The sequence below is a fragment of the Cyanistes caeruleus genome, chromosome 5 (assembly GCF_971803275.1).
Source record: "Cyanistes caeruleus chromosome 5, bCyaCae1.hap1.1, whole genome shotgun sequence".
Lineage (NCBI taxonomy): Eukaryota > Metazoa > Chordata > Aves > Passeriformes > Paridae > Cyanistes > Cyanistes caeruleus.
The window spans coordinates 83,005,076-83,016,403 of record NC_141705.1 but is presented as its reverse complement, the minus strand read 5'-3'; the positions used below and the strand labels follow the sequence as shown (position 1 = coordinate 83,016,403).

The following is an 11,328-nucleotide window of genomic DNA, read 5'->3' as shown; positions in this document are numbered from 1 at the left end:
TATCTATCTATCTATCTATCTATCTATCTATCTATCTATCTATCTCCCTATCTATCTATCTATCTCCCTATCTATATATCTCCCTATCTATATATCTCCATATCTATCACCCTATATACATTTCTTTATTATAGATGTGTATATTTTCATTTCTATATTATTCATTTAAATGCCATGCCTCTATACAAATAAAAAACAAAAAGCCCCTACATTTAAATATTTGTAATATTTATTTCTATCATGTTGATCTTCTTTATCTATACACATAGATATCATACATAACAGATATTAAAATATATTATATTAGCATCTATCCTTAGTTTTCATACTGAATATTAATCGACTTTTCTAGATTTAGATTATCTGTATTTACTTCTTTTTTATGGCTCTATCTCTATATATATATCTCCCTATATCTCTTTCTTTATTATAGATGTGTATATTTTCATTTCTATATTATTCATTTAAAGGCCATGCCTGTAACCAAATAAAAACCAGTAATTCCCTTGATTGAAAGATTTATAATATCTATTTCTATAATATTGATTTTCTTTATTTATACACACAGAGATATAATGCACAACAGATATTAAAATACATTACCATCTATCCGTATATTTTTCATATTGAATATTAACCAGTCAACACCTCTGCCGGGGTCCTCCCGGCCGGCTCCGGAGGTGGGGGGGGGGCCCGACGCAGCTCGGCTCGGCTCGGTTCGGCTCTTTCCGGCCCACTTCGGTTCGGCTCTTTCCGTCCCACTTCGGCTCGGCTTTTTCCGGCCTGCTGCGGCTCGGTTCGGCCCCCTCCGCTTCGGATCGGCTCGGCCCTGCTCGGCCCCCGCTCGGCCCGGCCCCGCCCGCCTCGGCGCACAGCTGCAGTACCGCTCTGTGCCCACACGGCGGCAGCACTGCCGCACAGCTCAGCCCGGGGCGGGCGGGGGGGCGCCCCTGCACGTGCAGAGAAGCGAGGCAAGAAACCACATGTGCAACCCCCTTCCAAAAACTCTTCTCCGAGGAACGCCCCAAAACCCACCCCCCATCGAAACTTAGCAAGCCCTGCCTCTAACCAAATAAAAAACAAAATACCCCTTCACTTAAATGTAATTAATATTTATTTCTATCATATTAATCTATATTTTTACACATAGATAAAATGCATAATCAATATAAAAATATATGAACGTCTATCCATATATTTTTCATATTGAATATTAATCTACTTGTCTAGTTTTAGATTACTTGGGGGTTTTTTGGTTTTTATTTCAATTTATACATAGATATATCTCCCTATATTTATTTATTTATTATAGATGTGTATATTTTCATTTCTATATTAATCATTTAAAAGCCCTGCCTCTAAGCCTCTAACCAAATAAAAAACAATTAAACCCTTGTTTTAACTGTTTTTAATATCTATTTCTATAATATTGATCTTTTATATTTGTACACACAGATACAATGCATAACAGATATTAAAGTACATTACCATCTATCCCTATAGTTTTCATACTGATCATTAATTTACTTGTTCAGCTTTGGATTACTGGTATTTATTTCTTCTTTTATGGCTCTATCTATCTATCTATCTATCTATCTATCTATCTCACTACATATATTTCTTTCTTATAGATGTGTATATCTTCATTTGTATATTATTCATTTAAATGCCATGCCTTTAATTAAATAAAAAAAGAAAAGCCCCTTGTATAAAAAAATTAATATCTTTTTCTATAATATTAATCTTCTATATTTATACACACAGATACAATGCATAACAGATATTAATGTACATTACAATCTATCTATATAGTTTTCATACTGATCATTAATTTACTTGTCCAGATTTGGATTACTGGTATTTATTTCTTCTTTTATGGCTCTATCTATCTATCTCTCTGTCTATCTATCTCTCTATCTATCTCCCTATCTATCTCTCTGTCTATCTATCTATCTATCTATCTCCCTATCTATCTCCCGATCTATCTATCTCCCGATCTATCACCCTATATACATTTCTTTATTATAGATGTGTATATTTTCATTTCTATATTATTCATTTATATGCCATGCATCTATCCAAAAAAATAACAAAAGGACCCTACATTTAAATATTTGTAATATTTATTTCTATCATATTGATCTTCTTTATCTATACACATAGATATCAAACATAACTCATATTAAAATACATTATATTAGCATCTATCCATATAGTTTTCATACTGAATATTAATCGACTTTTCTAGATTTAGATTATCTGTATTTACTTCTTTTTTATGGCTCTCTCTCTCTCTATATATATATCTCCCTATATCTATTTCTTTATTATAGATGTGTATATTTTCATTTTTATATTATTCATTTAAATGCCATGCCTGTAACCAAATGAAAACCAGTAATTCCCTTGAATGAAAGATTTATAATATCTATTTCTATAATATTGATTTTCTTTATTTATACACAGAGATATAATGCACAACAGATATTAAAATACATTACCATCTATCCGTATATTTTTCATATTGAATATTAACCAGCTTTTCTAGATATAGATAATTTGTGTTTATTTCTTTTCTATGGCTGTATCTCTTTATCTCTCTCTCTCTCTCTTTCTCTATCTATCTATCTATCTATCTATCTCTATCTATCTATCTATCTATCTCTCTCTCTCTCTCTCTCTCTCACTACATATATTTCTTTCTTATAGATGTGTATATTTTCATTTCTATATTATTCATTTAAATGCCATGCCTTTAATTAAATAAAAAAAGAAAAGCCCCTTGTTTAAAAAAATTAATATATTTTTCTAAAATATTGATCTTCTATATTTATACACACAGATACAATGCATAACAGATATTAAAGTACATTACCATCTATCTATATAATTTTCATACTGATCATTAATTTACTTGTCCAGATTTGGATTACTGGTATTTATTTCTTCTTTTATGGCTCGCTCTCTCTCTCTCTCTCTCTCTCTCTCTCTCTCTCTCTCTCTATCTATCTATCTACCTACCTACCTATCTATCTATATATCTCCCTATCTATATATCTCCATATCTATCACCCTATATACATTTCTTTATTATAGATGTGTATCTTTTGATTTCTATATTATTCATTTAAATGCCATGCCTCTATACTAATAAAAAACAAAAAGCCCCTACATTTAAATATTTGTAATATTTATTTCTATCACATTGATCTTCTTTATCTATACACATAGATATCATACATAATTGATATTAAAATATATTATATTAGCATCTATCCATATAGTTTTCATACTGAATATTAATCGACTTTTCTAGATTTAGATTATCTGTATTTACTTTTTTTTTATGGCTCTCTCTCTCTCTCTATATATATATATCTCCCTATATCTCTTTATTTATTATAGATGTGTATATTTTCATTTCTATATTATTCATTTAAAGGCCATGCCTGTAACCAAATAAAAACCAGTAATTCCCTTGATTGAAAGATTTATAATATCTCTTTCTATAATATTGATTTTCTTTATTTATACACACAGAGATATAATGCACAACAGATATTAAAATACATTACCATCTATCCGTATATTTTTCATATTGAATATTAACCAGCTTGTCTAGATATAGATAATTTGTGTTTATTTCTTTTTTATGGCTATATCTCTCTATCTCTATCTCTCTTTTTCTATCTATCTATCTATCTATCTATCTATCTATCTATCTATCTCCCTATATTTATTTCTTTATTATAGATGTGTACATTTTCATTTCTATATTATTCATTTATATGCCATGCCTCTATCCAAATAAATAACAAAAGGACCCTACATTTAAATTTTTGTAATATTTATTTCTATCACATTGATCTTCTTTATCTATACACAGAGATATCATACATAACTGATATTAAAATATATTATATTAGCATCTGTCCATATAGTTTTCATACTGAATATTAATCTACTTGTCTAGACTTGGATTACTTGTATTTATTTCTTTTTTATGGCTCTCTCTCTCTATATATAGATCTACCTAGCTTCCCTATATTTATTTTTACATGTATACATTTATATATTTCTCTTTCTAACGTTCTGCTTTTTGAAATTTGCATTTCTTTCTCTTGGAAACTCTCCCAATTCTTTCAGCTAACTGGTCAGAATGACAAAAATATAAATCCCTACTCAACCCCGAGCGCAGGACGCGCTCGTCTCTATGGACCTTAGGCCCAGAAATTTCTCTCGGTGCATTTTAATACCTCAGGGATGCACACATGTGTTTTATACACTCCCATTTTACAGGGAAGTAAGAGGTGGAAAGACAAAACCCACTTTCTTAACCCTAAGCCGTTCCTGACATAACAAAACCCTAACGACGGAGTGCACAGAGAGGGGGTTCCTTTCCAAGGGGATTTGGAGAGGTCAATTCCTGTCCCTTGCCAATACCTACCGTAAAAACCAGAACAACTCCACAGGTTTTTGGATTCTGCACCCAGCCCTCCCAGGGAATTTCCTGGCAGCTCGGGGTCCCCTCTGGGCAAGGGTACCCAGCACCAGCCCTCCCCATTCCCCGCTCACCTTGCTCCTCCAGCGCAGCGTGTCCCTCCCTCTGGCGGGGACCTCGGCGTGCCCCAAGGGACACGGGAGCCCCCCAGTCTCCACCCCGTCCCCCTCAGCCTTTGCTCTTCCCCCCCAAAGAAGGCACAGAACAACTCCAACTGCCCTGGACAGCAGCACCTGGCTTTATTGGAAGCCTTTCTAGGTCCAGACTACAGGGCTGGGGTGATGGTGCTGCCTTCTGCATGCCTTTCCTTTGTGGACACAAACCAGTGCAAAAGCAAGGTCCTGAAGCAACCGGGATCCTCCTGAGAGGGCCACTCCGTTCCAGCAGCAGTGCTGAACACACTCCCCCTCCTCTCCCAGCCCTGGCCAGCGCTACAGCAGGCAGAGGAGGGAGCTGCCTGGGGAAAATGGAATCTTGGCCCTGCTCCACCAGGTACCAACCTCTTCCTCTGCTAGACAATTTGCCTTCACACAAAAGACGAGTCCCCAAAGGATGGGCCTTGCAGGCTCTTGCCTTGGAGTGGGAGCAGCTCCACCCTGCTTTTATTCTGGTGGCAGCTTGCTTCCTCCCAAGGTAGACACTGGTGCTCCCAGGGTGAGCACTCCCGGTGGAATGGCCAGGCCTCCCAGCCCTGCAGTTTAAAAAGGAGCACAGACACACACAGAGAGAACCATGGACAGGTGAGAAAGAAATGCTCCGTGAGGCGAGGCTGGCTTGAACAGCTGCATCCTGGGCATTGCTTTGTTGTCTCCCATCACCCAGCTCTGCAGCCAAGAGGCCCCTGTGGTCTGTAGCACCCGCTTGGTGCACGTGGGACCGCTCGGGGAAGGCGGCCAGAGCAGGACGTGCTGGGGACCCGGGTGCAGCAGCCACGTAGAAATGCTGTGAGGTCCAGAGACACCGAGCGGTACGGCCAGCCCGGGTCACAGCCACGCTGGAAGGGGAGCGGGAGCTGAGAGTATGGGATGGGGTCATACTTTGTTCCAAGGCAGGTAAATTCCCCACCATTTTTCCTTGTTATTTTGAACTCTAACAGCATCAAACACTTTGTGCTTCTCTGCGTTTAACATGCAGGTTTCCACTGAGTTGGCTGCTCACGGTTTTTCTCTGTTTCACCACAAAATCGGTTGTAAGATCTTTTGGATCAAATCCCAACATCTCCCTTTACTCGTGGATTAGGAAGGAAAATGTTGAAATATGCCTATAAAATACCTGTGAAAAAAAAATCAAAAAGGGTTGGGGTGGGCAAGTTTTTAAAATGCAAGTAATCAGATTTCACTCCAATGAACTTGACTGTTCAGTGAAATGGTATGATAATGAAATCATCACACACACACACACACACACACACACACACACTATAACCGTAATACATCTACTAGACACATCTCAATGATATACTTGATTATATAATGGCTTACACCATTCGTAAACAACTATGGGCCAAAAATCATACTCAGTTTTCTGACAGTGACATTAAGCTTTGGCTGAAATCAAAGTCAGGTTTGCTACATTGCATGTGCGCAAATCTACGGGTGAATCACGAGCCCCCGTCCTTAGAGAGTTCCAGCTCCTCCAGAGAGGCTTCAAACCTCACCATCTCGGGCAGCAGTTTCTTGAGCAGTTCAGTTGCTTAAAAAAGGAAGCACAGAAATTTATCTCTATTTTATGAAGAGCAACGCGCTGCTGCCACACAGTGTGTTTGTTAAAGGGAACCCTGGCTGAACGCTTACAGGGGAAGCGACTCCAAAATCTACCAACAAATTTTACAATGCAGCTGCCAAAACCCACAGCACGGCAGCCAGGGAGGGGAGCCAGTGGCAAGTGCTGCACTCACTGTCAAAAGTTACCAATCCTCAGGTGACTGCAATCCACGTACCTTCCTCAACAGCATCAGTGGCTACAAAAATTTACTCAAGTTTAAGCCTCTCTGAGAGGCTGTGCATTATCTTTGCTGCTCCTTGCAGGGAAGGCACGTCTTCTCTGTGACCAAATGAAGTCCCTCCTTCTGAGATGAACCCCAAGCTATGGGCCACCTAGAGCTGTGCCCATCTTAACCTACGAGAGAAAGATCGACACTTTAAAACTCGGGAGCGTCACTGTGCACGCTGAAAAGCCAGAATGCACCATCTCTGGATAAGGCACAGAATCGCTCCAGTTGCAGACAGACATTTTTAAGTACGTACTGGAAATAGCTCGGGACACTTGTAGCAACATTTCGATCTCGGGTGGCCTCTGCCATGCAAGAGAAACTGGAGTGCCAAATCTTCCTAGGCAAGAATTCCTCTCCTTGACCAAATCAGCTCTCAACTGGCACGTGGCAGCTCAACTTTACACCCACACGTGGTGCTGAATACAAGAAGGAATTCCAGTTTCCTTCACTGAAATGAGGGCAACAAAGATCTGGCCCTCACAACCGGTCAGGCACACCTCGGCAGACTCTGTTAGCTCGTGTCAGGCAGGGAGAAGGTGCACGAGGAACGCGTGCGTGCGCCTCGACGCGAGCGGAAGCGTCGCTCACGTGTAACTTCCAACGTGCCCTGCAGCACACGGCCAGGAATGCACTAATGAAGTACTTGTTATGGGGAAGAAATAGACTGTTAAGGACTTTACCTTCATCTGAGTCCAGTCCTCCTTGTACTGAGTCCTTTCTGCCTCGTCTGTGGATTGAAGGTATTTCCTCCTAGACTCATCTCCCACCACGCGGAGGCCTGTAGCGAACGCCAGGCTCGGACGGGTCTGTCGGAATTGGAGCAGAGTCAGAGTCAGAAAGAGGAGCTAAAAATGAGCAGGTGCAGTCGGTTTCAGACACACAGCACTTCCAGGGTGCAGTTCCTTCTGGTACATCTATGCAGTACCCTAAGCAATGATTTCTAAACATTTATCCAAGCTTAAACAGCTTCTTCCTAATTATCGCCACCTTTATAACCAGCGCTCGCTTGCCCCTGCAATACACAGGCACAGGGAGGGAGCTGCAGTTATTTACACAACAGAACAAGTAACATACCAAATTAAACACCCAGCACTATACCTCACTTTTGGAAACAAAACCTGGGCAGACACTTTAGTGTGCAAAACCCCTGTAAGAATAAAACCTGCTTTAAATATCTTAGGCATCAAGCCACAGACACGCCTATGAAATTCAGTGCAGCAGTGACAAAAAAAGGAATTATTTCCTTAACCTGTGAATAATCACCTCTAAGATTCTGTGATGCAGTTGCCACTGCACACAGCCACAAGCGGCCTTTTTATTAACAGGCAAAAGAACAAAGGAATCCCAGTTTATCCCTTCTGGTCTGCAAAGAAACAGAGACGGGAGAGATGCTTCTCAGAGGAGCATGGTAAAAAGACACATGGTGTAGAATATGGAACAGCTGGTGGTTCAGCATCTCTTCCACTGCAAGATCCAGGGGATAGCTGATGATACCTTGGAGGCAGGAGTCACAAAAGCTGCCGGAGAGGGAAGACAAAGGAGCTCAACCCTATCTGCTCTTAGGTTTTAGCACTGTGACCTTTACCTTAACTTACAGTTAAGTGTTTCTGACAGTGTAAATCCCTTTTGTTTTGATTTTAACAGAGTGCAAGAATTCAGTGATGAAGTAACAGTGGCATACAGCCTTTCATTTCCCCTGGTCCTCTCACCCAGCAATGAGGTCTCACAACAACAATACAACAATGAATAGTTATAGAAGGTAACTCACTGCGCTGAAGAGTCCTTCAGAAGGATGGGAGCCACAACTGAGGCAGATCCTTGGACAGATAAGCCAGAGGTGCTTAGGCCTCGTGTTTCCCCCTTACCCCAGAACCAGCCCCAAAAGGGGAACACAAAGTTCACAGGCTTCTCTTTGAAATTAACGCCATATAAAGAACAAAACATCCTAAAAAAGCTACATGTCATACAAATAAACCAGCTACCTTCTCTATGCCTTGAATCTATTTTTTTTCCCCCCTGTGTTCCTCCTTTCCATCCTTCTGCGTAGCCTTGTAGCAGATAAATCTGTTCAATAAAGGGCCTAGCTGACTGTGAGCAGAAGGCAAAGCAGAGGATTTGTCAGCATGAAAACCCACACTGCAAAGATGAACGAGCATCAGGGGCAGTTAAAAATCTGCTAGAAATTAGTGCTAATGTCACACTACCCTCTCTTCCCTGTTTTCCATATCCAAAAGGAAAGGAAGTTGTGCCTGAGCCAGAAAAGCTAAAAGGGTCGGGCAATGTGCTCACCTGCCATCCCACACAGCTGGGTGTGACTTAATGCACCAAACACAAGGGAATCGTTGCCAGCTGGGCAATAGACACCACGAAGCACACAGCTTTTCCGTGCTGTCAGCAGCTGCAAGGGGAGGATTGCCTCCGAGAAACATACCAAAACAATGAAAATAAAAAAAAAATACAAATTAACATCTATTTCCACCACACATGTTTAAATTTATATACTATATTCATTTATATATGACAAGCAATATATAAAGTATCAAAATATATTATTTTAACGTGTATACGTATGTTATTATATATTAAATATATTCCATACATTTTAATGATATATATTCATTATGTATATAATACATATATAAAATCAATATATATAACATATCTATTAAATATAAATCTGTTTGTATATATTGGCATTACTTCTATTTCTTTACTTTTCTGGTTGCACATACGTCTATATCTTTATATACTTAATATACATTTCTATGTTTTTATTTTTGTTGTATTTATTTAAAAGCCCCGAAGCTAACCTAATAAAAACCAAACAGTCCCTTTATCTTAAACGGTATTTAAAAATATTTTAATATATATTTTTTATCATATTTATATACCTTCTTGATATACAAAACACATAACATATCCTAAAAGATATCATATTGCCATCTATACGTACAGAAATCATATTATAGATTATAAATCAACATATATGTATATATTTCTATTACTTATTTTTACGCCTACATATATATATATATTTTTTTCTCTATATATTTATAGATATATAGATTTGTATATATTTTTCTTTATATATTCATTCTTTCAATATTTTATTTATTTGTATTTTTCCTATTTATCTAAAAGCCCTGCCTCTAACTAAATAAAAACCAAGCAGCCCCTTTTTCTTCAATATTTTTTAATATCTATTTTGATCATCTTTATACTTACAAATATATACTCGGTTGATAAGCTGCCCCAGCCCCGGCCCCCGCTCTCACCGTTCCGACACACAGAGCAGCCGCCTCCTCGGGCTGCTTCGGTCCCGGGGCCGGGGAGCGACCGTTGGGTCCCGATGCCATTGGGGTTTCCGCCATTTCACGAGGGGGGGCCGAGGGGGAGAGAACGGAGCGAGAGCAGCGGCGGCGAGGTACGGGTCGTCGCGAGTGCCAGAAGCCCCAGAACGCGGCCGCGGCAAGGACCCCGGCAGAGAGAGGCGTCTTCACCGCTGCCTGTCGGCGCCCGACCTGCTGGCGCCCGGCCCCGGCGCCGCCGAGCGCACAGCCCGTGTCCGCACGGCCGGAAAAGCCGCGGAAAATTGCGCCGGAGCGGCGTCGGCGCCGGGGTGTTTGTCAGGCAGTAAATCGGATGCACCCACCGCCCGGGGGTCCTTGCATTTTCCCGCCTTTTTGGCCGCCATCCTTGGGAGGTCAAGCCGGCCACGACCGGGCAGCCATCTTGTGCGTGGCGTGACGTCACTTCCGCCCTCCCTCGCCGCCATCTTTGTTGTGGCTGAAGCCACTTCCGGCTGTGCGGCCATCTTTGTTGAGGCAAGATTAAGGCCCCCGCTGCTCTCAACGCGTCTGTCTAACTTACTTGCCTGAACGAAAAACCTGCCGACGCCGACCGACTCCGAGCACTCCGCCCGATTGTCCGCCGCCTTTCCCGGGGCGAGGACGATGGCGGCGGGGCGCAGCGGCTCCGTAGCTGGGCGGCGGCCGCACCTGCGGCGGCAGGCATTGGAGCCAACGCCTCTGCCGGGGTCCTCCCGGCCGGCTCCGGAGTGGGGGGGGGCGCGACGCTGCTCGGCTCGGCTCGGTTCGGCTCTTTCCGGCCCACTTCGGCTCGGCTCTTTCCGTCCCACTTCGGCTCGGTTCGGCCCCCTCCGCTTCGGATCGGCTCGGCCCTGCTCGGCCCCCGCTCGGCCCGGCCCCGCCCGCCTCGGCGCACAGCTGCAGTACCGCTCTGTGCCCACACGGCGGCAGCACTGCCGCACAGCTCAGCCCGGGGCGGGCGGGGGGGCGCCCCTGCACGTGCAGAGAAGCGAGGCAAGAAACCACGTGTGCAACCCCCTTCCAAAAACTCTTCTCCGAGGAACGCCCCAAAACCCACCCCCCATCGAAACTTAGCAAGCCCTGCCTCTAACCAAATAAAAAACAAAATACCCCTTCACTTAAATGTAATTAATATTTATTTCTATCAAATTGAGCTATATTTATACACATAGATATAATGCATTATCAATATAAAAATATATGAACGTCTATCCATATATTTTTCAAATTGAATATTAATCTACTTGTCTAGTTTTAGATTACTTGTTTTTTTTTGGTTTTTATTTAAAATTACATATAGATATATCTCCCTATATTTATTCCTTTATTATAGACCTGTATATTTTCATTTCTATATTAATCATTTAAAAGCCCTGCCTCTAAGCCTCTAACCAAATCAAAAAACAATTAAACCCTTGTTTTAAATGTTTTTAATATCTATTTCTATTATACTGATTTTCTATATTTGTACGAACAGATATAATGCATAACAGATATTAAAGTAC

General features: G+C 41.2%; 1 long non-coding RNA gene across 3 annotated transcripts; it reads right to left on the bottom strand.

The window, feature by feature from the left end:
- Positions 1 to 4,716: 4,716 nt before the first annotated feature.
- Positions 4,717 to 9,050, bottom strand: LOC111945782 (uncharacterized). Of its 3 annotated transcripts, XR_015287379.1 has the most exons (4): positions 8,784 to 9,050; positions 7,175 to 7,300; positions 6,748 to 6,942; positions 4,717 to 6,619 (listed from the first exon to the last, which is right to left on the bottom strand). It is a non-coding gene; the product is annotated as an uncharacterized LOC111945782 (long non-coding RNA). The 3 variants fall into 3 exon arrangements; XR_015287377.1 differs by lacking the exon at positions 6,748 to 6,942 and having other exon boundaries at positions 8,784 to 9,023; XR_015287378.1 differs by lacking the exons at positions 6,748 to 6,942; positions 8,784 to 9,050 and adding an exon at positions 8,263 to 8,777.
- Positions 9,051 to 11,328: the final 2,278 nt, after the last annotated feature.